Source organism: Canis aureus, chromosome 23 (assembly GCF_053574225.1).
Source record: "Canis aureus isolate CA01 chromosome 23, VMU_Caureus_v.1.0, whole genome shotgun sequence".
Lineage (NCBI taxonomy): Eukaryota > Metazoa > Chordata > Mammalia > Carnivora > Canidae > Canis > Canis aureus.
The window spans coordinates 2,013,439-2,039,081 of NC_135633.1; the positions used below are offsets into that span (position 1 = coordinate 2,013,439).

General features: G+C 40.5%; 1 protein-coding gene and 1 long non-coding RNA gene across 7 annotated transcripts in view; one reads left to right on the forward strand and one right to left on the reverse strand.

The window, feature by feature from the left end:
- Window positions 1-25,643, reverse strand: part of METTL15 (methyltransferase 15, mitochondrial 12S rRNA N4-cytidine) — a 326,516-nt gene that overhangs the window by 91,446 nt on the left and 209,427 nt on the right. For 3 of the 5 annotated variants that reach the window (XR_013361855.1, XR_013361856.1, XR_013361852.1), the window contains exons 6-7: window positions 8,103-8,180; window positions 3,791-3,895 (exon numbers count right to left, since the gene is read on the reverse strand). The gene's annotated coding sequence lies outside the window, so the exon portion shown is untranslated. Of the gene's footprint in view, window positions 1-3,790; window positions 3,896-8,092; window positions 8,181-25,643 lie in introns of all 5 variants that reach the window. The other 2 variants (XR_013361853.1, XR_013361854.1) reach the window with 2 other exon arrangements.
- Window positions 1-25,643, forward strand: part of LOC144294495 (uncharacterized) — a 92,239-nt gene that overhangs the window by 3,899 nt on the left and 62,697 nt on the right. For both annotated transcript variants that reach the window (XR_013361857.1, XR_013361858.1), the window contains exon 2: window positions 8,000-8,115. This is a non-coding gene — a long non-coding RNA (uncharacterized LOC144294495). The remainder of the gene's footprint in view (window positions 1-7,999; window positions 8,116-25,643) is intronic.

Here is a 25,643-nt window from a genome sequence, read left to right on the forward strand (position 1 = left end):
CACTAAGCAGATACACCTGCACGAAGCCCAGCCAGCAGGAACCCAGCTCTGTGGGGGTCAAGCCTTCCGTGAAGGGGCTGCCCCCACCCCCCCCAGGGGCAGTGTAACTGCAGAAGCCTTTGCTTCTCTTAAGGCAGCCGCGAGGAAGGTTCTGAAAGGGGTGGTATTTTCCCTTCGTTGTGGCTAAATCCACGTCAGCTCCAAAAATGTGGAGCTCTTGCAGCATCCACCCTAGCTTCGGTTCGCTGTGAGCGACAGTCCCGGACGCCCGGGCTTTGACTGTGGTGGCTGGGCACGCACGACGAGGGAGAACCTAGGTCGGAGGCCCAGCGCTCACACTTCCCGGCGGGCGCTTCCACAAGCCACTTTGAACCTCCCTGAGTCCTGGCTTCGCACCTGCGGACGGGCCAAGACAGCGTGCGCCCTAGCAGAATGCACATGGAGCACTGCCATTTCTAAAGCTGGACCTAAAGAAAAGAACTAATAGGAGCGGACTCCCTAGGTGTATTCCCTGTGGTATATTCTCAGGCGCCTTTTCTTTCGTGTACTTCAGGAACCTGTGCTCCGATCACTCCCCTCTGGAAGACCGAGTCCACGGTCTTAACTTACGATTCCATTAGGAAATTATTTCTAGAAAGGCATTCAGATGTTTCCATTCGCCAAGTCCATTTTGGTACTTCAAGTCCTACCTCCTTCTGCTACAGGAAACCATCTCCTTCTTTCCCTGCTATCTAAGCTCTTCAAGTGCTTGTCAAGCATTATCATGTCATACTCACCCTGCTCGGGGACTTAATCACACACTCCACGCACTTCAAGACATATTCATTTTCTGGAGTATCCAATGACATGCTCTGCGGTAGCGGACATAAGGATTCAAGCATTTAAGTTCCTCTTGGGTTTTCTTGATTTTCTGAATCTTAAGGCATCTTTTAGAGTTGCTCCTATGGCGATGCAAGTCTCAAATAGCTTTCATAGCATGATGTATTTTCTTGTCATTATGTTTCTCGGATTGAGAACCTAGTACAACAGTAGCCTATGCTAACAGGAAGATAAGCCTTCTGTTTCTGGCTCGGAAACTTGGAAAAGGGAACATTTCAAAAGTCATTTTATTGGCATATTTCAATCAAATGCCTAAACCCCATGATGGCATGAGCAAGGACTGCATTAGGCAATTTCTATTTTTAAAAGATTTTTCTAGTTTTCCAATGGTCTCTACCAGATGGTCCTGCAAACGTTCCTCCCAGAACAGTAACTGATCTATTAGAATTGCAGAACCGTTGAGACAAGACATCAAGCAGTTAAAACTACCTAGAACCTTTGAAAAAAAAAATGCTTTAAATTTTGGAAACAATTGATACACCTGAAGCTGCCGTGGCTGGGAGCTTGGGCACGTTGGCTCCGTTCCTTGTGTTTCTTGAGCTCAGCTCTCTCGTAGAGGGAGAGGCTTCATGAGCCCTGCAATCTGTGTTTCCCGGGATCCCGGATCAGCTGTCTTCTGGCTGAATTTTCACAAAGGAAGACACTGGCTGGAGATTGAATGGGGTAGTTAAACTGAATGAGGAGGGCACTCCTCCTCTTCCTCTCCACCTAAGGCAGCTTCTCCGCACTTGCTTCTCCTCTGTGGCTCCAGCTCCTTGGTTTCATTGCTTCACAGGTGTGTCTTGGCTCCCATCTGATGACTCCCTGGCAGCAGTACCGCTGCACGTTTCTTCTTTCTAGCCTATAGATGGTCGTGGTTTCCTGCTGTTCAACATTGGATTACCTCAGCATCCCTCTGTGGTTCTCAGAAATTCCATCACCGGTGTAATAAATCCCCTGCATTAAAGTCCCTCTGTTGAAAAGTCTTGAGGTGGTGTCTGCCTTCTTGCTCACATTCTGACTGAGGATACAACGCACTGACTTTTGAAACCATGCACATGATTATTAGCACCAATAGGAATGTTAGGGAACTGGGATTCAATAAGTCACTTCATAGATCTTTCAGGACACTACATGAAATGAAGTGTAAATTGTGGAAAAACTGCCCTCGCAAGAAGATTAATTTAGAGGCATCAGTGAATTCTGGGGACTTGATTGTCCTTTTTCTTATTTTTTTTTTCCCCCTCCAGTAAAACAATATGTAGGTGAGCAGTGAAAACAACGATCATCACTGACCTCTTTACAATTCTGACTTTGGGCCAGTAGGTTTATTACGTAGTATAGGCTGCATTAAGATGGTCATTAGAACATTTCAAGGAAACATCTGAAAACAATCACATCTGGCTTGTTAACAAAACAAGTGCCAAATACGATATAAATCAAAATCACAAAAACAATTGTCTCCATTTTGATCTCATTCTTTCATGTACTCAGTGAGTACCTACTGTTATTAGTCACTCTTCTACATCCTATAAATATGTCCCTGAATAAGGAACAAAAAAAATAACCCTTCACTCGTGTGGAGCTTATGGTCTAGAGCAGGTGGAGGTGGTTATTTGGACCAATAGCAGCCAATAGGGTGAAAACCCTTATAGGAAAAACAGCTGATCCACATGTTAAACCCTAAAAGGGAAAAGGAGATCATCCTCTTTCTAAAATACGGTTGTATAAAGTTTGACATTTGGCAAGTTTTGATTTGAGTTCAAGTTCTTTATTTTCCTGATTATTTAAATTACCATGCTTATGAAAGGAGGGCACGCCAAAGCAACAGGCTGTCATAAAAGAATTGCTCTGCATCTCCAACAATCATTGGAAAATGGGAGCTGAGCCTGAAGACTTGTGAAGCTACGGCACAAGTCCCTGTCGCACGTGTTGCAGAGGATCCACTGTGTGGGATTTTTTTTTTTTTTCATTGTGTGGGATTTTGATAGGTGTCCATTTGGGAAGTGTGCTGAGGTATGGGAACTTTGAGAAATACAGACTTAAAGGAAAATGAGATTTTTGTTATTATGTTTTATTGCAGGACTTCCCAGGACCTTTAACGTTCTTGAATGCTTTTTAAAACACCAACAGAGGGGCACCTGGGTGGCTCAGTGGTTGAGCATCTGCCTTGGGCTCAGGGCATGAACCCCAGGGTCCTAGGATCGAGTCCCACGTTGGGCTCCCCGTGGGGAGCCTGATTCTCCCTCTGCCTGTGTCTTTGCTGTCTCTCTGTGCGTCTCTCATGAATAAATAAAATCTTAAAAAACCAAAACACCAAACAGAAACTATAACATGGAACATTTCCCAAACTTATTTAGCCACAAAATCTTCTGTGCGCTAAGTATCTTGAGAGAAGAACGTTCTGTGGAACACCAGATTGGGCAAAAGTATTTGAACAGAATTGAGGAAAAGTAAATAATAGTCAAGGCCAGTGGAAAAACCACATCAGATTAAGTTAGATTAGGTTAAATTGTTTTACGGCAAGCACTGCATGTCTTGAAATCCTGCTTTCAATTTAAATTCCTTATCTCAAAAAAATAATAAAATAAAATAAAATAAAATAAAATAAAATAAAATATTCCTTATCTCTTTAAAAGTGCCACATGTGCTATCGTCGCCTTTTGTTAGTGCACAGCTCTACGCAGAGGCAATATTTGGTGGACTGTGAATTCCATCTCACGTGCCACATTGTTGTGGAGGCCGCAGTACATAGTGACAAAGTCCCAGCCGAGGTGTTAGGACAGAGTGGTGGGCTCTGCCACTCGCCTACTTTATGACCTTAGAAAATTAACTCAGGCTCTACGACTTTGGCTTGGCGCAGCCCAGGTATACAGTAAGTGCTTGGTTCGGTGACTGATTTGATGTTCAGTAACGTTTCTGTCATTCTCACCTGGTGTCATTCACAGACTTCAGAAGATCTGATCGGCTTCTCTGTGATTAGCCTTATAAATTCTAAGCTCTGATGGTGACCTTTTTCTCGATTTAAGATCCAAAGCTTAAAAAAAAAAAAAAATGATGCAATACTGTAGAGACATAAATCAAGAGGAAGACAATTATTCAACCTCTCATCAATAATTAAAAATTAAATATATTCTGTCCTGCCTTTTACCTGGACAGATACTCGTATCCCAGGGCCCAGGGACCTTGATCAGCTACATTTTCTTCATTACCTCTGTAGTTCTAGGTGGGCCTATGGTTTATTTGTCCTCACAACAGAAATGTCTAACCTGGGGTTACTAAGCTTCAGGGAGCCATTGAACCTGATGAAATCGTGTATAAACATTTTCTTTTTATGTGAGAACATTCATCTTTCTGGAGACACACCCCATGGCTTTTGACAGATTTTCAAATGGTATTTTCAACCCCTCTAAAAAGTTAAAACTTACTGCTTATAGTTTCTTAATGTTTTTGAAGAGGTACATGAAGAACAAAACAAGGCACAAATTAATGCTTGAGTTCAAAATACTGGTCTAAGTTACTGCTACAGTAATTTACCCATCATCAGAATGTGTGGGAGTAGAAACCTCAGGGTACAGAAATCAGCGTGATCGCAAAAAAAAGAAAAAAAAAGCTATTTACAGCCATTTTCTCTCCTTTGTAGCTTCCCAAGGCCCCAGTTGCTGCATGGAAAAAAAAAAAAAAAAAAAAAACCTGTAGGAAAAATGTCTTAATGATATGTTATAAAAACAGCTACAAAAACAGAAGTGCCATCATTGGTAATAAATGAGATAATATTTACCCATTTCTTAGCTATGTTCCTAGAGACATTTAAAAAGACACATTTCTCTAGGATGGTCCAGTGCATGAGAGTGCCTATGAAATGGTCCACAGTGATTGCACCTTTGTGGAGAGGATTCCTTAGAAAGCCTGCCTATAGGACAATTTGGCTATCTTTAACCTAATCCTGATTAATTTTGCCATATACTATCTTCAGCATGCTTCTAGCTCCATGTCCCAATTTATTAACCCCTAGTCTAGATTAAAATCACACATATATCTCCATGCTCCTCTGAACATCGTGTGGCAGTGTGGATGATGACACTGATAGCTGACGTTGGTCTAGTACTTAGCATGTGCTTCACAGAAAGACTCTGAGGTAGTGGCTATTATTAATGAGTTTACAGATAAGGAAACAAACCTATGGAAAGGTTATGTAATTTATCATGGATGACAGAGCTAGCAAATGCCCAAACCAGAATTCAAGCCCAGACAGTCTTATTCCAGAGCTTATTATGGTATCTGGCCTCTGAAATATAACTCAGGAATTTGCTTGTACACCCTTCATTTCTCGTCATCCCAATTGTTTCCACATTTGTTCTCCTCAGCTTCCCCATCTCCCCAGAAGGCCCCCAAAGTTCCATCTAGATTCAACTGCAGAACCTGCCAGCATTGTTGCCTGGCTTAAATGGAGTGGTCCTCTCAGTCTGTGATCTAGGATGACCTTTTAGGGACCTCAACTGTCACACCCGTTGCTGGTCAACTGTGCCTGAATTCAGTTATTTGGCACAAAAAAGGAAGCTGAAGCATTTATGTTGCAACAGCCTTATCAAAGTTGGAATTAAATTCTGAACGGTAATGTTTTAAAGATTATATGTAGAAGTTTTACAGATCATATGTAGAAGATTGAGTGTACTGGGTTGGCCAGGAATAGAAACTACATTGTGTATGGCTATTTCCCAAACTTTGACCATGATTTTTTCCCAGTCCTGTGCTATGTGTACAATATTTAATATTTTGATTTAAATAGACTCATATTATAGTTAAATGAATATATTTATAAGTGAAAGTTTATTTCATCACAATAAATTGAAAACTAGTATCATCTAACCTAAATAGAGGGCAATTTACAAAACAAACACAAAAATCATGTTAAATTCTACCAAGATTTTATGGCCTTCTAAGTCCCTAATTATTGAAGCTTCTTTCTCTTTGTTAAAAAGGGGAAATTATGTAGTATTAAAGAAAAACTAGCACTAAACTAGTAATTTCTCTTTAATTAGATGAGTTAAAGGAGAATAAAGTGAATAACTTTTCTTGCCATATGATTTATTATTTAATGCCTTGTCTACGCATTACCTAAATTTTATCTTGACCAGTATTGGTTCAGTAGAAATAAATGCACAATATAGATAATTTTAAATTTTCTACAGGCCATGTTAAAATTAAGAACTTAATTTTAATATTTTACCTAAATCAAAATATCTAAAATATTATTTCAACATATGTAATCAATATAAACCTTATTTATGAGATGATTTATGTTTTTCTTTCATATTGTCTTTGATTTTACGCTTACAGCATTTGTCTTTGATTTTATACTCAGAGCACATCTTAATTTATACTAGCCATGTTTCAAGTGCTCAGTAGTCACATTAGGCTAAGTGGCTGCAGTATTAGAAAACACACAGCACACTTAAGGAAATATTGGCTGGAATCAGGAGGCTTGGACTCTAAAATCCTTTGTGATTAACATGGTTATGACCCCTGGCAGCCAGTTAACCTTTCTGACCTTCACTTCTGTGCCTCAAAAGTCAAAAGATTTCATTGGCCGTTCCTGTGGTTTCAAGCTTTCCTGCTCTACTGTGACTGCCATTTGTTTCTTTCCTATTGAAGCTTTTTTTAAAGCCTTAATCCTACTTTCCTGGAAACCTTCAAACAATGAGTTGCACCAACACCCTTCAAAGAGTACACATTGCTGGTGAATGTTGCCACAGGAGAGCAGAGACAGGGATGGTTTACATCTGAATGTTACAGTGCCTTCACGCAGCCTCAAAAGAAGCAGCAAAGCACATGACGAGTCAATGTTCATCTTCATGTTCACTCATCCATTCTACAAATGCTCATTGAGGAGGCTCTGTGATGGTTGTTGGACATACAGAGCTGAATAGGGTACAATCATCAGTGGTAGGATGGGTTGGGAAGAGTTTGGAGAGACAGTATGACCACTACCATTGACTGAACCCAAGTTTCAGAAGCAAGTTTCAGACTCCTAATCCAATCTAGGGCCTCTTGGAAAAGGTAACATTTAAGTGGACACTTGATTGATATATGGGAGGTAACCAGGAGATAAGCAGTAAGAATGTTGTAGACAGAGGAAGCTGCAAGTTCAAAGGCCCAAAGGCAAGAGATAAAAAACAGTAGGGTCAACAAAAGAAAAAACATAAATCAGACAAAACATGAGAGAGGACCAGTGAGTTCTCTCCTCTAAATTTGGAAAAATGAAAATGATTTTAATAAATCCGGATGATAATTAACTAAAAAAATAGATTAAGGAATTACTTCTTCAGGGAGGTCTACAGGTTAAAGCCCCCAAAAGATCCTCCCAGGCAGATATTCTTAGGCGAAAAGTCATAGTCAGCTGATTCTTCCTCCAGGCAAGTAATAATAATACCAATGGAAATAACTGATGCCCTAATTTAGGCATTTCATTAAACTGAAACTGTAAATATGGCAGTCTCACATCCACTTGAAATCAGTCAATTTTTGTCAAAATATAATGGCAACACACACCTCTGGGCATGTCATTTATTTGTGAACAAGTTTTGTCAAACAAAAATCTATTGTTTGCTGTAATGCAAACTTGTTGACTATTTTTAAAACATAGATTGGTAATGACTTCCTCTTGACAGCTGTTCACACACACTAATTTTTGCTCATCCTAGTCCAGTGGAAATATTGCAGTTGAAAAGACTTCAAATAAGTCACTGCTCTCAAGTGTTTTCAATTCTGTTCAATTCAGTGGTGAATGAAGCTGGTTGGGAGGGAAACTGCTTGTCTTCTCAAATTTAGTGTTCCGAAAGAAAACACGTTGTTGTAGTTAGTGAGCATTACACGAGCCATCTAAATTTAGCAAACGTTTTCATTCCCTTGCCCAAGCCCACCCACAATAGTGATGGAACTTTGATTTCATCCACACTCATCTGCCTAACGTAAACCCCTTGGGTTCTACAAAGCCTGCCGAGTGAGAAAGCTGAATGCAGAAATGGCAGCAAAATGTGTAACCTTCAGACCTAAAGAGAGGTGTGGGGGTGGGGCAACTAAGACTACATTGGCCAATTCCAGACGGCTTTTAAACCATTTCCCGCCTTATCCACATCAGATGTCCCTGTTTGCCTGAGGAGCACCTGGAGAAACGCATCATCATGGGAAGCCAGCTTGCTGTTTACCTGAGGAACGGGCCTTCGGGACTCACCCTGGCTCACCTCTGAGCTGAAGGTCAGTCTGGGATGTCACAGTTCCCCTCCATGTTGATGACCATGAGTGCAGTCATGCTTGAAAACCTGCAGGTTGAAGGAGTAGTTTGGATTACTGAGGTCGAATGGAAGCTGTCTGTGCAGTATAGGACCACTGTAGGGAACAGGGAACTTCATACAGTGCTACGCTTAGTGGGTTGTCAAGAAATTGTGGCTTAATAAATAAATTGTGTCCATCTCTGAGCAAAAGGCCAAATCTATGATTCTGAATCAAATCTGCATAGCAATTTTTCTCAAACTTTACTGCTTAAGTGCAGCGAAGAATGTGAGGAGAAGGAGACAAAAGAATGATCTAAGATTAGGCAAAACCAAGTCATTGTAGGAATTTCTATGACGTCGCATATCCTATCTTAAAAGATCACGCGAATTTTATACTCTATCCTGTAGTATATAAACATTTAGCTTATGGCTTCATGGAACCATGCTGCCAAATAGTTTGGGTAACTTGGCAGTTTGTCATTCTCTTTGTCATGGTAACGAAAGAAAAGTTTAGAAAGACTTTGCAAATGACTTATATCTACCTTGAATTCATATACCCAGTGTTTGTGTAGATTACATGTAAATTTTTTAAATTTTATTTTTGGAATTTCATTATCAATCAGTAGGTGAATTTTGATGTTTTCAAATGATTAGAAAGATTTCATACCTTAATATATTGAGTTCTATCTTAGGGGAGAAAAGCATGTAATGAATAAACTAAGTAACCTTGTATTAACCACTTGATGTGCATCTGTCACTACTGTAGTATAGAATTAGTTATTACAAAAAAATCCCTAGCTAATATTCTGACATATGTGCTATGAAGGTAAATGATTTTTTATAAAGACCTCTTGAAATTTAGACACTTGCTTTATAATAACACCTTCTACAAATACAGTGCGTATGTTATCGAGAAGTTTTCCTTGGAGAGATGAAAATGAAGTTTCATTCTCCCTTTCTTATAGTACCTGCTACAGATAAAAGAGAGTGAAATCCCCTTACTCTTAATGCATTGAAAATAATTCACACTTACACCGTAAATGCTGAGTTTTTTTACTTTTAAAGATTTATTTATTTGAAAAAGAGAGACACAGAGGGCAGGTGGGGAGGGACAGAGGGAGTCAGAGACTTCAGCAGACTCCATGCGGAGTGCAGAGCCAGACATGGGGCTTGATCTCAAGACCTGATATCACGACCTGAGTCAAAACCAAGAGTCCCATGCCTAACTGACTGAGCCACGCAGGGGCCCCAGGTGCTGAGTTCTTGTACGGAGTATATCTTTAATATTAAGATCCAGTTGTGAGTTTTGGGAAGGTGTGATAAGTACTAAAATAAGCAAATTAGATTCCTATTGTTCACTTGGGTTATGTTTTACTAGTGTTACCCAAAATTCTTGAATAAAGCTAGTTTCCATATATATATATGGAACTTTGAAATAAAGCATAATATTGATACACATTTTCATGGGGTTATCCCATAACAACACTCTAAGATAATGACTTGCTTAAACCATGTTCATCAGGAAGAGACAATGAGATTTACTAGGGAGTAGTCTCAAAGTCAACACATGTGAGGGAGTGAAGGAAACAGAACTGGGCAGAGGAAAAGTCCAACTGCAAGGCAGTTGCAAGAGAGACCCAATTGATCTACTGGGAGTCTGCAGCAGGCATGGCCCTGAAGAGCTGTCCAAAATCGGGGCCAGGGGCAGACATTTATATCTCCATAGTGACCAGGGGACATAACCTTAGGCGAGGTAGCTTCTTTCGGGATAAGGCCAGTCTCCCCAGGAGCCTCAGCCATAAGCTAGCTATCAGTCACCAACGTGCAGGAGACAGACGGGATTAGTGGTTCGGTCTTGAAACACATAGGATAGGTAATCAGGCCAGCACCCTGCAGTGACCACTACATACTACAGGAACCTCTGTTCAGGCTACAGGACCACACAGGAACTCAGCTACTTTCTTCTAGAAGGCAAACATAGTATTCCCGTTACCCCTGTGCATGAACGTGGTGCTTGACACCTTGGGAACGCTCAGTGAGTCAGTCGACTGGATGCCCCCAAAGATCAGAGTCAGGCTTTTGCTTCACCTGACACAGAGCTCAAAAGACGAGTAATCGTGGGTCCCAAATTCTGAAAGCAAAATCAAGTCCCTTTTGAAGTAGAAGGAAATTGTGGGCAAGGATAATTGCCAGATAATGGCAGAGAACGCTGCATATACACAAATATACGTGTGGAAGAAAGCGTCCTAATTTGATTCATTATATTTTATTGTAACTGTGATTGGTTAATACAGATCAGCTCACTGTTTCTGCAGGCTTCAATAAGTAGTGTGTTTGGTGGGCAGGAATCTGCCAAGACGTAACCTTTAACATGATTGTTCTGAATAAATGATTTCATTCGTTCAGCTTATACTTAATGCATATTCGCTGTGTAACAGGCACCATAAAGTGCTTATAAAAATAATTAATGCTTGACTCTTTCATGGTCCTGAGGAGAGACCAGAACAAACTAATCATAGGAAATCAGGGTAAGAATTTTGTTGGAAAAGGCATGGGAGCCACTTCCTGTACAGAGCAGCAATGATGTCATTAAAAAGATGAAGCATCCTTAATGTATGTATGTGAACAGCTCTCTTTCAGTGTAGGATCTAGTTCTAGGAAGAGTATCTGGTATCTTCAGTACATGTTGACCTCCCACGGCGGGAAGATCATTGCTGAAAGAGTCCTTAAGACATCCTAGGGATGCCTTAGTATTAAAATGAGTCTCCTCTAAATAAATAAATAAATAAATAAATAAATAAATAAATAAATAAATAAATAAATAAAAATAAAATGAGTCTCCTCTGCCCTCTCTGAGACCACACTCCTTTTTATAACTTCCATCTTCCCCGTTTGTGAGCCAGGGTATGTCGGGGAAATACCAAAAGGAGAACAAAAAGAAAATTAGACCCAAATATGACTGAATATGATTTTTAGAGCCGTGCCAGTTGAATAATGCCAAACTTCATGCACATTCCGCAACATTTCTGCTGTGAGAGATTTCCTAAGTCCCCCGGCTCTTTTCTCAGCTGCCCTTACAGAAACAAAACAAAAAAACCTATACACATACACTCGCACACACACACACACATAAATACAGTTAACCATCTGCTAATTAGCAGAAGTGGAACTCTCATGTATCACAGAGCCTTGTGACAACCAGACCGAATTGCTCAGGATTGTTCTTTCCTTCCTTTATCTCTTCGTCTTTTTCCTTCCCTCCTTACTTCATTAATCTTTGAGCAAAACATGAAATACAAGGATAATAAGATATGAACCCTACCAACAAAGTGGCCTAACAGAGAAGCCAGACACATAATGCGATTTATCCATCTGAAAACGGACGTATGTGTGTTATGTGTATGTATATACATATATGTGATATGCACACATTCCTACCCCGTGTATATGACACACGTATGTGTACGCGCAGATGCTGCACATTTGCAATTTTAAATATGTGTATTTATATGTATCTCCATATGTACATATCTAAATAGTAGTATGGAGAAGGGGCAGCTACACCATTTGGGAAGGAAATTCAAGGAAGGCTTCTGGGAGGTTAATAAGCCCAGGTGGTAAAGGATGACGTGGTAGTAGCCCTTCTTCAAGATGGCCCCAGAGATCTTCATCTCCTGGTGTTCACATCCTTTGTAGTCTCTCCACACAGTGAAGCAGGGTGAACCCGCATGACCAAGAGAGCTCTACACCAATAATGCTGTGACATCTCAAATACTGGATGAAAAAAAAAAAAAAAAACCTTTAGCACCTTCAGCCTTGGTCTCTTGGACTATTTGCTCTGGGGAAATCCAGCTCCCATGCTGTAGAGACTCCTACGCAACCCTAAGCAGTGGCCCATGTAGAAAGGCCAGCCCCAACTTGCCAGCCATGTGGTTGTGCCACTTTGGAAGTGATAGTCCAGAGTAGTTAACCTTCACGTGGCTCCAGCTGATACCTGACGGCAACCCTTCAAAGGCCCCAGAGCAGAACTGCCCAACTAAGCCACTTCCAAATCCCTGAGCAGACACCCTGAACCATAGTAAATGATTATAATTGCCTTAAGTCATTAAGTCTTGGGGCAATATATTATGCAGTTGGTCACGGGAGTTGAGTGAAGAAAGGAAAGTATTGGGCAGCCCTGGTGGCTCAGCGGTCTAGCGCTGCCTGCAGCCCAGGGCGTGATCCTGGAGACCCTGGATCGAGTCTCACGTCGGGCTCCCTGCATGGAGCCTGCTTCTCCCTCTGCCTGTGTCTCTGCCTCTCTCTGTCTCTATGAATAAATAAATAAAATCTTTAAAAATATATATTTTAAAAAAAGGAAAGTATTCTAGGAAAAACGGAAACAGCAAAAGCTCAGAATATGTGGGGAGCTAGAAGGGAAGCTCTAGTGCTAGAGAGTTAATCTTAGGATAGAAAAGTTTAAAAAAAAAAAAAAAGGGTGGTTGGAGAGGTAGCCAGAGCCTAGTCATGAAGTCTTTTATGAGTTCACGAGCTTGAAGTTGGTCTTAGCAAAGACTCCCAACGACGGGCGCTGTGCATCACCAGATTCAGCAGAACTGAGGAGTTAACTCTCTGCGGGAAAGCCTTGGAATATGCTTTTTAATGACATCCTCTGCTGGTTCTCAAGTCCATGCAAATTTAGGAATGTGATGACAAACGAGGAGCAATTGACAACTTTTAAAGAAAAAAACTGAGTCAAAACTGAGTTTCAGAAGGCCCCTGGCAGCTATGTGGTGGACGGATTGGAGAAAGACGGACTCTTCCCCGGCAGCCGGTCAAAACAGTTTTCACGGGGAAGGTGCTTGCTTCCCATCAGCCACGCTGAAATCCTGTCTCACGTTTGCTAATGGTCCAGGACAGCAAATCCAGGCGGACCCTGGCCTTCGAGAGCCAGCAGTGGGCCACGGAATCTAGTGACAGCTAATACCGGGGCTCACTCACCATCTGGCAGGCCCGGCAAGAGGCACGGCCACATGCATGGGGGTAAGTGAGCAGTTCCGGGCCACAGGGCCCGTGAGTGGCAGAGCCAGGCCTGGGACCCAGAGGCCGCGGCTCTAAGGTGCTTCCCCCCAGCTTGCGGCTCCCCCCAGGCCCCGGGAACACGGCTACTCCTCTCCAAACGTGGGTCAGCCGGTTGATCCTCCCCCTGTGATTCGCTGAACAGCACTTCTCTTCCTGAGATGTTTCCTCTGTTCCCAAAGCGCTGGAAAAAAACGCCAGCTCTGGGTCTGCTTTGTGTGCCTTTGACTGACTATGGGTACATGACCGCAGTTTCTGTTTCCTCATCTGTAGAATGGGAATGAAAGTGTTTAGATTGTAAGATTATTGTGACAATGGGGCAAGAAAACCTTTGCAAAGTGCTTCGTGTTCCTCCTGGCCCGAATCAGGTGCTCGAGAGATGGTAATTCTCGTCTCTTCCCTGTCCGTGTCTCCCACAGTTCACAGGTCACAAACCCAGGACCTGGAGAGCCACATTCGCCCACTAGATATATTCCATTTGGTTGACACGATGGTTTTTTGGTGTATGTGTGTGTTTGCGTGAGTGTTAAAAAAACATATAGCATAAAATCTACCATCCTCTCATTTTTAAATGCATAGTAGTGTGGTGTTAACGCTACGCGCGTTGTCGTGAAATCGATCTCCAGAACATTTTAATTTTGCAAAACCCAAGTCCTGCATCCGCCGGCCCCTGCCCCTCTCCGCTCTCCCGAGGCTTCCCCACCTGCCATCCTACTTGCTGTTTTGAAGGGCTTTGCCCTCCTGTAGTAGGATCGTGCGGCGTCCGCCCTCTGCGGCTGGCTGATGTCCCTGAGCTGGTCTCCTCCTGCTGCAGGTGTTGCGCGTGAGCCAGCAGGCCCCTCGGTGGGGCAGCGTCACATTCCCCTGCACGTGTGTTCCAGTCGTCCTCGTCCATTCGTCTGTCAGGGGACGTTAACGTTGCCTCTGCCTCTTGGAACTTTTAAAAACGATGCTGCTGTGAACATGAGCATGTAAATATCTCTTCGAGATCTTACTTTCAATGATTTTAGAAAAACACCCAGAAGTGGAAGTGCCGGATCGAATGGTAATTCTGTTAGTGATTTTCTGAGGGACTTCTATGTTGTTTTCCGTAGGAGTTGCACAATTTTACATTCCTCCTAAAGGTGCACGAGTGTTCCAATTTCTCTACATCCTCACTAACACTTGTTATTCTCTGTTTTATTTATTGGTGTTTGTTTTGCTTGTTTTTTGTTTTGTATTTGTCTTTTTTGGTGAGTGGCCATCCTAACAGGTGCGATGTGATATTTCACTATGATTTTGATTTGTATTTCCCTGGTGACTGGTGGTTGAACATGCTTATTGGCCATTTGTATATCTTCTTTGGAGAAACATCTATTGAAGGTTTTTTTTTGTCATTTTTCAGTGGGGTTATCTCCTTTTTTGTTATTGAGCTACAGGAGTTCTTTATATATTCTGGATATCAACCTTTTATATGGTTTACAGATATTTTCTTTCATTCTGTAGGTTGTCTTTTCATTCTGCTAATTGTTTCCCTTGTGGCACTTTTTAGGTTTGATGTAGTCTCATTTGTCTATTTTTTCTCTTGTCTGTATGTTTCGTATCATGTCCAGTGGATCATTCCCAAATCCAATATCATGGAGCTTTTCTCCTGCATGTTTTTCTAGGAGTTTTATAGTTTCTGACTATAGGTTTGACATTAGGGTCTATCTTAGTCTGTTAAAGCTTTTATCACAAATACCATAGACTGGATGACTTATGAACAATAGAAATTTATTTCTTACCGCCCTGGAGGCTAGAAAGTCAAAGATCAAACCACTAGCAAATGGGATGTCTAGTGAGAGCCTGCTTTCTGATTAATAAGTTGATTATCTTCTTGCCCAGTCCACATAAGGCGGGATGGGTGAGGAGCCTCTCTAGACTTTCTCTTATAACGGAATTAACCCAATGTATGAGGGTCCACCCTCACAACCTAGTCACCTCCCAGAGGTCCCACCTCCAAATACCATCACACTGGGAATTAGTTGCCAACATAATTTTGCAGGGACACAAACATTCAGTCACTGCCCCCCCCAAAATTCATGTCCTTCTCACATGCAAAATACATTCATTGTATCCCAATATCCCCCAACATTTTAATTTGATCGAGCATCAACTCAAAAGTCTAAAATCCAAAGCCTCATCTAAATATCACCTAAACCAAATAGAGGTAAGACTCGAGGTATGATCCATCCTAAGGCAACCTGTGAAACCTGTGAAATCAAACCTGTTACGTGATTCCAAATAACAATTGTAGGACAGGCAGAGAGAGGACATTCTCCTTCCAATAGAAGAAACAGGAAAGTGGTGCCAGGACCCAAGTAAGCCTAGAATGTAACAGGACTAATTCTATGAGAACTTAAGGCTTAAGGATAATCTCCCTTTGGCTGGCTGCTCTGCCTTCCAGGGCCACGGGACGGCAGTGCCACCGCCAAGGCCGAGGTGGACAGTCCCGTGCCAGCTCTGCGCTGGGGCCTGCCTCACTGGTTTTCTCAGGATGGGGTTGAAATCCTGTGGGCCTAAGAAGCTCCACCCTTTGAAACCTCGGTGGAGGCAGTCATGCCAGGGGCAGAGACGGCACCACACAGATGCCACCCAAAACTGCTGTCTACAAGTGGGGAGCATAGCCCTCAATGCGAGGACGTGCTGGGGGGCAAGCACCCAGGCTCCCCAGGTACCAGCAGCCTCTCCGCTGAAGCCCTCTTGTCCTGTGGGCCCTTGTATGTTAGGCCTGAGATGGGAGGGGCAGATACGACCTCCGGCTTTAGGGTCATTTGTTCCATGACCTTCTAGAATAGCTCCTGCCTTAGGGTAAGTTGGCCAACCCATACTTATTTCATCAAACTGTCACTTGGCCACCCCCTTAGTGTCTAACTTTTAAAAATGAGGATAGACTGAGCATTTTGTAAATCCTCAAGTTTTACTTCCTTTTTCCTTAACAGTTCCATGTTGTTGTTGTTGTTTGTTTGTTGTTGTTTGTAACAGCTCCATCTTTGAGTCACTTTTCTCTTCTCGTATTTTACTATAAGCAGTCAGGATGTGCCAAGTCACACTTTCAACACTTTGCATAAAAATAGCTTTGGCTAAATATCCAATTTCATTGCTCAAAAGTTTCACCTTCCATGAAACACTAGAACACGAACACAATTCAGCCAAGTTCCTTGCCACTTGATAATAACAAGCATGACCTTTCCTCCACTTTCCAGTAACATGTTCCTCATTTCCATACGAGACCTCATCAGATGGCCTTTACCGTCCATATTCCTACTAACATTCTGTTCAAAATTATTTAGGTATCCTCTAAAAAGATGAGGCTTTCTCTATAGTTCCCCTCTTTTCTTTCTTTCTGAGCTTTAACTAAAATCAGCCTTAAGGGTCTGTTTACAACAATCTGGGCTCTTTCTAGCATGCACCTCAAAACTCTTCTAGCCTATACCCATTAGACAGTTCCAAAGCTATTTCCACATTTTTAAAACATTTTTAAATTATTATTTCTTATTTATTCATGAGAGAGAGAGAGGGAAAGAGAGAGAGAGAGAGAGAGAGAGGCAGAGACACAGGCAGAGGGAGAAGCAGGCTCCATGCAGGGAGCCGGACATGGGACTCGATCCTGGGCCTCCAGGGTCACGCCCCGGGCTGAAGGTGGCGCTAAACCTCTGAGCCACCCAGGGTGCCCTATTTCCACATTTTTAAGCATTTATTACAGTTAGTACCCTACTTCTCAATGCCAATTTCTGTTCAGGTTTCTACAACAGAATACTACATAGTGGGTGGTTCACGGTCTGGGGAGTCGAGGATCACGGTGCCAGGAGACGTGGCGTCTAGTGAAGGTATGCTCCCTGGCTCGTGGAGGGCTGTCTTCTCACCACGTCTGCACATGGCACAGGGGCGAGGAAGCTCTCTGTGGTCTCTCTTACGAAGACACTCATCTTATGCATAAGAGCTCCACCTTCATAACCTAATCATCTCCCAAAGGTCTCATCGTACAAAAAAATTAACTCAAAATGCATTAAACACTTTGCTATAGATTCAGTGTTTGTGTGCTCCCCAAAATTCATACGTTGAACTTTAATTCCTAATGTGATGGTATTTAATGCATTTTGAGTTAGTTTTTTTTTTTTTTTTTAACAGGAGAAAATAAAATTTAATAGTGTATATACAGAGAATGAGTATATACAGATAGGAACATTTCAAAGACAATCAGGCAACATGAGATATATATATATTATATATCTATATATATATCTTCCTGAATTTAATTTTTTATATAGTATAAGGGTCCAACTTTATTATTTTCCATGGATAGTCAGTTTTCCCAACACCGTCTCTTGAGATTATCCTTTCCCAATTGTGTAGATTCAGCACCCTTGTTAAAGATCATTTGACCATAGACATTGGGGCTAATTTCTGGGATCTCTATTCTATCTCATTGGTCTATGCGTGTGTGTTTATTCCAGTGACGTACCGTTTTGATTACTATAACTTTGCTACATGTTTGAAAATCAGGAAGTATGAGGCCTCCAGCTTTGCTTTTCTTTAAGATTGTTTCACCTATCCAAGGTCCTTTCAGATTCCATATGAATTTTAGAATAGTTTTTTCCTATTTCTGCAAACAATGCCATTAGAATTTTGAAAGAGATTGCATTGAATCCAACGATCATGGGGAAAGCATGGACATTTTAACAGTATTAGATCTTCCAATACATGAACATGTCTTTCCATTTGTCTTTTACAACTCTTTTAATCAGCGTTTTGTAGTTTTTAGTGTACAAGTCTTTTCTTTTTTTATTAATTATTTTGTTATGTATATATATATATTTATCAGGAACTATATTATCTGTAATTCATATATATCACCCATTTTCTCCTTTTCTTTTTCTCCTCTATTTTATTTAAGGAGTGTTGATGGTGATTAATTTTCTAGTATAGTCTTGAGGCCATAGGACGTCCAGGTGGAATGTGTTTGAACAAGAGCTGGAATCAACATGCTCAAATGCGTAGGTTACCAATAAGACTGAGCATCGTTGGCATGGCAGTGGCTTCAGGAATTTGGGCCATGTCTCAATGTTGTTGCTGAAACTGGGAGGTAAGGTAGGAGGTGGATACAGAAAGGGTCCCCATGCTGGGCAGTCTGTCACACAGCCTGTGTGTCACAGCAGCTACCCGTCTGGAAACCATGGGCCTTTGCTGGCTGGATCTCTTGTTGAGCTCTGAGATGAAACCAGCGTGAGGTTTGGGAAAGGCCAGTATGGCTCAAGCAGTTGACAGGCAGGAGGCTTTGCCAGTGGCCCCAGGCATCCTTCCAGAGTTCATCAGAATTATAGGCAGCCAGAATCAGGGTAGGGAGTCTCCATAAATCCCATACTTCCTAAACTTCTGTCCTTGGTTCCCCAGCCTTGGTGTCTCTGTATTAAATGTCATTCTGCCTTAAACTCCTCAAGTGGTTTTGATTTTGCTGACCAAGTCCTGTCAGATAAAGTGATGCTGACCCGAGGAGAGGCAGTTTCCGGGCCCCTCCTCAGAAAACACAACCTTACATTAGGAGAATAAGAGGAGACAGAGACCCTCTTGAGCTGCATTTCAAGAAGAGGCAGAAAATGAGAACTCCATGGGATGGTAGGGAAGGAGAGGAAAGACCTCCTGGCATGAATGTCTCTTCCTCTTCCCATCTAAAGGCCACAGGGAACGCCAAGTGCTCCTGTTTTGAGAGTCTGACTGACCCCAAAGGCTGATGGACTAGGGTTCACTCTGGAGCTCATCTCCTATCTTTGGAAGGACCATCCCAAAGGCTCTTTTGGGAGGCCGACTGGGACTGTAGGGCCTCCTTCGGCCTCTGGAGCTTTCTGGACACCAGAGCCCCTGCCTAGGTTCTGCTACGGCACAGACATTCTTCACTGTCTGAAGGCCCATGCCAGACTGAGTCTGTGGTGCCACATGAGGTGGGCAGTACAGGCAGTGGCAGCAGAGGCAGAGCGGCTGCCTCCATCCTTGTGGTAGAGGAGCAGGTCCTGCTGGCACCACTGCAGCCTCCACGGAGGTGCAGGTGGGTTCTGGTGCTTCGGCCAGATCATCAAACACGGGTGCTCGCAGCTCAGTCCAGCAAGGGTTTGTGTGTCCGTCTGCTGGTATGAAAAGGCGAGGCACAGTATGACACCTGCATGTGTCAGCAGCGGCATCAGGGCTGCGGCGTGCATCCCTGAGGAAGGGGGAGGGGGCAGGGCCCATGAGCGGCAGCTGGGGTGGAGAAGCATCAGAACACCCAGCTTGAAAAAAAAAAAAAAAGGAACACCCAGCTTGTCCCAGGTCTGTGACCTACTTGGTTAAATTTTTCTCTAAGTATTTTATTCTCTTTTATGCTATTGTAAATGAGATGGATTTTCTTAATTTCATTTTGTGTATAGAAATGCAGTTGATTTCAGTGTGTTGGTTTTGTATCTTGCAATTTTGCTGAATTCATTCATTGGTTCTCACAGTATTTTTGTGGAGTCTCTAGGGTTTTCTATATATAAGATGATATAAGATCATATAATCAGTAAATAGAAATCATTTTACTTCTTCCTTTCCAACATGGGATGCCTTTCATTTCTTTTTCTTGCCTAATTGCTGTGGCTAAAACTTCTGGCACTATGCTGAAAAGAAGTGGTAAGAGTGGGCACCCTTGCCTTGTTCCAGATCTCAAAGGAAAAGCTGTCAGTTTCTTACAGTTGAATATGCTGTTAGCTGTGGGTTTTTCATATATGGCCTTGATTATGTTGAGGTAGTTTCCTTCTGTTCCTAGTTTGTTGAGTGTTTTCATCATGAAAAGGTATTAAACTTTGTCAAATTCTTTCTCTGCACCAATTGAGATGAGTATCTGACTTTTGTCCTTCATTCTGTTAAAGCCGTGTATTAATTTTCATATGTTGAAACGTCCTTGCATCCCAGGCATACATCTCATGGGTCATGGTATTTAATCCTTTTGATGCTCGGTTGGATTTGATTTGTCAGTATTTTGTTGGAGATTCTTACACCAACATTCATCAGAGTTAATGGTCTGTGAGGTTTTTTGTTTTTTTTTTTTTTTTGTGGTCCTTGGTCTCGTTTTGCTATCAGAGCAATGTTAACCTCATAAAATTAATTTGAAAGTGTTCACTTAAGTTTTTTGGAAGTATTTGAGGATTAGTGTTAATTTTTCTTTAAATGTTTGGTAGAATTCTCTAGCGAAACCCTCTAGTCCTCGGTATTTCTTTGTTAGAAGGTTTTGATTACTGATTCATAATTGATTTGTTCATGACTCAATTTTAGAGGTTGCATGTTTCTAGGAATTTATCTACTTTTTCTGGGTCATCCAATTTGTTGGTATATAATTTTTCTTAGTAATCTCTTATGATCCTTTTTATTTCTGTGGCATCGGTTATAACATCTCCTCTTTCATTCAGACTTGTTGAATTTACCCTCTGTTTTTTTTCCTATTCTAGCTAAGGCTTTGTCAATTTTGTTGATCTTTTCAAAATACCAACTCTCAGTTCTGTTATTTTTTCCCCCTATTGTTTTGTTATTCTCTAGTTTATTTCTACTCTATTCTTTATTATTTCTTTCTGTTAATTCTGGGTTTAGTTTGTTCATTTCTGTTTCCTTGAGGTGTGAAATTAGGTTATTAAGATCTTTTTCTTCCTTATTAATGTAGGTATTTACCATGATGAACTTTACTCTTAGTTGTGCTTTGTCTTCATCCCATAAGTTTTGGTATGTTGTTTCATATTCATTTGTCCCAAGATACTTTCTAATGTTCCTCTTGATTTCTTCTTTGATCCATTGGTTGCTCAAGAGTGTGTTGTTGTTCAAGAGTATGTTGTATGTGTTCACATATTTGTGAATTTTCCAGTTTGACATTTACTGTTCATTTCTAGGTTTTATTCCATATGGCCAGAAAGGATACTTGGTATGATTCTGATTTTCCTAAATTGGTTAAAACTTGTTTTGTAACCTATAACATATGATCTATCCTGGAGGATTTTTATATGCACTTCAGAAGAATATGCATTCTGCTGTTACTGGGTAGAGTGCTCTGTATATGTCTGAGATGTCCAATTGGTCTATAGTGCTATTCAATTCCTCTATTTGCTTATTTATCTATGTTTGGTTGTTCTATCCATTATTGAAAGTAGGACATTGAAATCTCCTACTATCATTGTTACTATCTACTTGTCTCTTCAATTCTGTCAATGTATGCTTCATATAATTAAATGCTCTGATTTTAGTTGCATATATAATCAATATACTTTCCTGGTGAATTTATCCTTTTATTATTATATAATTCCTTTTCTGTCTCTTGTAATGATTTGTCACTTAAAGCTTATTTTGTCTGAACTAAGTATGGCCACTCTACTTTCTCTTAGTTACTATTTGCATAGGCCTTTTGTGAAAAAGGCCTTTTTCAATCTTTCGCCCTCAGCCTATGTGGCCTTATATCGAAAATGAGTCTCTTATAGACACCTTACAGCTGGATCTTGTTTTTTTGATCCATTCAGCCATTTTACATCTTTGAAGAATTTAATTATTTTAAATTTAAAGGAAGGATTTACTACTGCCATTTTGTTTACTACTTCCTACATGTCTTCTAGTTATTTTATCCTTCTTTTCCTCTCTTGCCTCACTCTTTATGTTTTATTGATTTTTTTTTTTGTGGCAGTGCTTTAATTCCTTTCTGGTTTTCTTTTGTGTATCTTCCTTGGGTTTTATGTGTGTGTTTGGTTACTATGGAGATTACATAAAACATCTTATAACATTTTAAACTGATAAATTCAATAACATACAAAAACTCTATTCCTTTACATATCTTCTCTGGTTTATCAGTGTCATAAGTTACATATTTTTATATTTTGTATCCATCAATATAGTTCTACAGTTGTTATCCTTTTACATTTTAAATTCTATACCAGAATCAGATGTGATTTTTGCATCACCATCACAGTATTCTGTGTTTGTTTATATATTTACCTTTACCATGGATAATTTGTTTTCATATGCTATCACATTGCTGTTAGCATCCTTTTGTTTCAACTTGACAGAGCCCATTTAGCACTTCTTGTGAGGCAGGTCTAGTGCTGATGAACTCCCTCGGGTGTTGTTTATACAGCTAGGTCTTTATTTCTCCCTTGTTTTTGAAGAATAGTTTTTCCAGATAGAGTTTGCATTTGGTAGGTATTTTTTCTTAATCTCTGTCAACACTTTGAATACATCTTCACATTCCCTTCTGGCTTAAAATATTTCTGCTGATAAATTTGCTGAAAATCTAATGAGAGCTCACTGTATGTGACAAGTTGCTTTTCTCATGATTTTCAAGATTCTCTTTTTGTCTCGGTGTAAGTCTCTTTGGATTTTTTCTGCTTAGAGCTTTTTGAGTTTCTTAAATTTGGATGCCCATTATCTTTCTCAGGTTTGGGAAGTTTTCAATGATTGTTTCCTCAAATAAGCTCTCTGCCTTTTTCTCTCTCTTCTCTTCCTGGCACTCCTGAAAGTATATGCAGTAGTCTCCCATTATTTGCAATCTAGCTTTCCGTGATTTCAGTTACCCATGGTCAACTGCAGTATGGAAGCAATGATTCTTCCTCTGATGTATCATCAGAAGATCAGTAGTAGCCTAATGCTATCCCACAATTCCCCCATCATTCATTCACTTCATCTCATCACACATTTTATCATCTACATCATCACATGAAAAAGAAGAGTGAGTAAAGCATAGTATTTCTAGAAAGAGAGATCACATTCACATAACTTTTATTATAGTATAATTATTCTATTTCATTGTTAATCTCTTAATGTGCCTAATTTATAAATCAAATGCTATCATAGGGTGTGTACATATAGGAAAAAGTATAGTGTATATAAGGTTCAGATACCCCGAGGAACACCTTATGGATTAGAGGGGATTATGATATTTTCCCATTTGATGGTGTTCTATAGATCCCCTAGGCTTTCTTCATTTTTCTTCTTTTCTTTCTTATTTCTCCAGACTTGATAATTTCAAATGACCTGTCTTGAGTTAGTGATTCTTCTGTTTGATATAATCTGTTGTTGAATTCCTCTAGTGAATTTTTCAATTTGTTATTATATTCTCTTCTCCGGAATTCTTGTTTGGCTCTTTATTTCCAAGTTTCTACCTCTTTGTTGACATTTTTTTCATGAATTATTTTCCTTTTTTCGTTTAGTTGCCTCTCTGTGTTCTTTTGCAATTCATTGAGGTTTTTTTAAGATAGTTATTTTGAATTCTTTAAGAGGTAAGTCATAGATTTCCGTTTCCTTTGAGTCAGTTTTTGCAGATTTATTTTGTTCCTTTAGGGTTATGTTTCCTCATTTCTTCATATGCCTTGTTATTTTTTTTCCACTTACAATTAAAGTATTTTTATTTTATTTTTATTTTATGGATTTGTTACTTTTTGCTAGGATTTGGGCATTTGACCAAGCAACCACCTTTCCTATTCTTATAGATTAGATTTATACTAGAGAAAGATCTTTCCCATTCAGCCTGGCTAGAGATTCTGAGGGCCTCTCAAATCTTTTCTAGGGATGCATGTTCTCCGGGCTTATATATGCCATTTCTGAATTAGAGCGGTTTGTTAGTTTCTTTTTCAGGAGCTCATAATATCTTTCTCCCTCTGGTGTATGTATGTATGTATGTACATTGCAGGTTTGCTGGTGTTGCAATAAGCATGGAGCTCTTTTTTCTCAGAGGCCCCCAGGTGTGCAAATATGCCTATTCTCTGTCAGAACTCTGTGTTAGATAAGACATAATCAGTCCCTCATGCAGTGTCCTGAAAGGCTAGAATGGTGGGCACACAGTCTACATTTCTCATTCTTTTCCTAGGGAAAAGTGGTAAGTTGGGCCTTTTATCTCAAATGCAATAAGCTGTGTCAGCTTGGGGAAAGGACTGTCACAGGTAAAATGCAATGGCTTTTTTTACCCATTTCAATGCAAGTTTTCTGGTTTTGCACTTGCCTGAAGTACTGTGATGCCTTAACTAGATCCCTGAGTTCTCATAAAGGCTTTTTGGTATGTTGTTAAGTCAGTGTTTCTGCAGAGGAATGAGGTCTGGAGATTCCTATTTCACCATCTTGTTCTGGCATAGTGTTTTTGGAAAGTTTGTATTTGAATTAAGATCAGCAGAGCATGCAGCTCCAATTTAACCCTATCCTCATTCCTCCCCTTGTCTTATATGAAGCCCTGAATGATACAGAATTCTCTTTCAGGCTCCTCTACACACAATATATCCATGTATTTTCTAATCTTTGAAAACCCAGTATTAAAATACCACTCATAGGAAGCCACACTACATGAGTTTCACCTTCAGGATGGAGGGGCTTACTACCTCATGAATGAATTCATTCAATTGATAAATAGTTCTAGGTTTCAGAAACCAAATTATTTTTTTACACTAAAATGTAATCTACTTTTGTATGATTTCTACTCATTGCTCCTATTCCTACACTCAAGAGAAATTCAAACTAAGTGGTCTGAGTTCATTGTTGTTGTTATTGTTGCTGTTGTTCTTTTGTTTTAATTACATGGAACAGTTCTCTATTTAAAGATGGATACAATGGGGTATATGAGTGGCTCAGTTAGGTTTCTACCTTCAGCTCAGGTCATGATCCTAGGTCCTGGGATCCCTGTTCAGTGGGGAGTCTGGTTCTCCCTCTCCCCTGCTACTCCCTCTGCTCGTGCTTGTTCTCTCTTTCTCTCTGTTAAATAAATAAATAAAATCTTTTTAAAAATCAGATTTTTTTAAGATGGGTACAATGATTCATTTTAGTTTGGTCTGGCTTTTGGATGAACATCCTCAGGCCCTTTTGTCATATGAATCAAGACCTTCTTTCCATCCTCATGCCCTCTGTGGAATCCAGTTTGCTTCTGTCCTTCCTGGCATTTTCTTTAAAGGACCCTAGAATTGAACACAAGTTTCCAAATGGTATCTGACCAGCATAAAGCAAAGGGGAACAATTACTCCCTAGCATGAACTCATTGTGCTCCTGACAATGGGATCCTTCTGTAAGTAAGTTGTGTTGTTGTTTTTAAGCAAGTAACTCAAGTTAAAAAGTTTTTTTAAATCCCCCACATATTTTTCACAAAAAATAATGCCAATTCTTATCTTGATGAAGTCCCAATAGTTCATTTTTGCTTTTGTTTCTTTTGCCTTCGTGGATGTATCTTGCAAGAAGTTGCTGCAGCCGAGTTCAAAAAGGGTGTTGCCTGTGTTCTCCTCTAGGATTTTGATGGAATCTTGTCTCACATTTAGATCTTTCATCCATTTTGAGTTTATCTTTGTGTATGGTGAAAGAGAGTGGTCTAGTTTCATTCTTCTGCATGTGGATGCCCAATTTTCCCAGCACCATTTATTGAAGAGACTGTCTTTCTTCCAGTGGATAGTCTTTCCTCCTTTGTCGAATATTATTGACCAT